This window comes from Lepus europaeus, chromosome 12 (assembly GCF_033115175.1).
Source record: "Lepus europaeus isolate LE1 chromosome 12, mLepTim1.pri, whole genome shotgun sequence".
Classification (NCBI taxonomy): Eukaryota; Metazoa; Chordata; class Mammalia; order Lagomorpha; family Leporidae; genus Lepus; species Lepus europaeus.
Window position 1 is genome coordinate 105,292,599 of NC_084838.1, and position 2,196 is coordinate 105,294,794.

The 2,196-nt window shown below is 42.8% G+C and overlaps 1 pseudogene; it reads left to right on the plus strand.

Annotated features, from left to right (window-relative positions):
- The first annotated feature begins 940 nt into the window (after positions 1-940).
- LOC133771374 (N-alpha-acetyltransferase 50-like) lies at positions 941-1,532 on the plus strand (annotated as a pseudogene).
- Positions 1,533-2,196: the final 664 nt, after the last annotated feature.

Genomic DNA, 2,196 nt, shown 5'->3' on the forward strand with positions numbered 1-2,196 from the left:
ACAGGCTAGCAAGTATGTAGGCAGGGTTGTACATCAACTTTATGGTGGGAAAGGAATCCTGTATGGTGTTCCATGACAGAGAACAGAACAGTGATGTCTTCACAGATGGGTCAATTCAGATATTATGACAAGTTCCTGAAAACACTAGGCCTCCATTAAAGCCCATTAGACCCCTTGCTGCCTCTGCCGCTGCATTATATTTTGAGGGTGTACCCTCACACAGCCTACCTAGGCAGAGATAGACCTGCAGCCATGTCCTATTCCAGGAGAGTATGCTCCCCTGTCAACATTTAAGCAGCATCTTCTACAAACAAGTAAACACATCTTTTAAAAAAAAAAACTGAGTGTGAAAGAGAGGTAGGGGCCAGCATTGTAGCATAGCAGGTAAAAGTGCCACCTGTCATGTCAGAATCAATCCAACTCCATGATAATGGCCTGAGGAAAGCAGCAGATGATGTTCAAACTTTTTGGGCCCCTGCTCCTCACATGAGAGACCCAGAAATATGTTCAGTTTCCAGGCTTTGGCCTGGCCCAGTTTCAGTCACTTCAGCCTTCTGGCGAATGAACCATTAGATGAAAACTTTGTCTCTCTTTCCCTTTCCCATCCCTACTTCCTCTGTTATAACTCTTTCAATTGAATAAATAAATCTTTAAAAAAGAGTGTTAAAAGTTAATAGAAATGAGGGCGGCAGCGGGAGCCGAGTTCCCAGGTGCACGTGTGGGGCAGCACAGGCACCCTCATGGCGGCGGGAGACACCTCCCACCCCCCCACCCCCCCGGAGGCTCAGGGCTGTGCTGGGCTGTTGTGGTCCCTGCCCCAAGCGAGGAGACCGGCTCGGGAGGTTGAGTGGCCCGAGCTGAGAGCGCTGAGGGCTCTGGGCGGTGACGATGACAAAGGCATTGATAGCGGTGGTAATGATGGCCTCAGCAGGTGGGGAAGATGAAAGGCCAGATTGAGCTGGGAGATGTGACACCACACAAATTAAACAGTTGAAGAGATTGAACCAAGTCATCTTTCCAGTCAGCTATAATGACAAGTTCTACAAGGACATGCTGGAGGTTGGAGAGCTAGCAAAACTTGCCTATTTCAATGATATTGCTGTAGGTGCAGTATGCTGTAGGGTGGATCATTCACAGAATCAGAAGAGGCTTTACATCATGACACTAGGATGTCTGGCACCTTACCGAAGGCTAGGAATAGGGACGAAAATGCTAAATCACGTCTTAAACATCTGTGAAAAAGATGGCACTTTTGACAACATTTATCTGCATGTGCAGATCAGCAATGAATCACAATTGACTTCTACAGGAAATTTGGCTTTGAGATTATTGAGACAAAGAAGAACTACTACAAGAGAATAGAGCCAGCAGATGCTCACGTGCTACAGAAAAACCTCAAAGTCCCTTCTGGTCAGAATGCAGATGTGCAAAAGACAGACAACTGAACAAATGACAAATGAACTTCCTTGCACTTGCTTGTCGCCAAATAAAAGAAAGGCCCATGGATTCCCCCCCCCCTTTCTTTTAAAGCTTCCTTCCTTCCTTGTTCTTGTTTCTCCTCCTTTCTTTCTTCTAGAAGTTTCATTCTTTCAAGAACTTTCAAAAATAATCATGTTTGGATTGTTTTAGTTTTTTGTGAGGTGTTTTGATTGAAGGAAAGAGAAGGTAGATATGTATAGTTTCACAGTTAAGATATATGGTCCCAAAAATTTGGGTGTCAGATAATTTCAAAATTTTTAGCTGATTTTTTTTAATGTCCTGCTTTCACATTGAAGGTCAGAGCCTACAAAACCTTTCATTTCAAAAGACAAAAAGAAGCAACAGCAATATCTTGTTCTCTAATTCATAGACAAGTTTAATGTGTTTGTGGTACTTTGAATTTTTAAAGACTATTTGGGGGATTAATCCCTTGACATTGCCTTCACTCGACCTTTAGTGCTTCTGAGAACTCTCAGGAGTTGAACCATTGTTATCCTTGTTAGAAGTACTAAGTTTATTTTGGTTTCTAAAGCAATTTATTTCTTCTCTTGTTGGTGGATGGGGCAGTTTGGGTAGGTAGTGTTATACTTTGGTTTAAGTATTTGAATTAAACTGCTTTTTTGTTAATGAGTGGGCTTGTTAGCAGGTTTGTTTTTCCTGCTGTTGATTGTTACTAGTGGCATTAACTTTGAGAGTTGGGCTGGTGAGATTAATTTT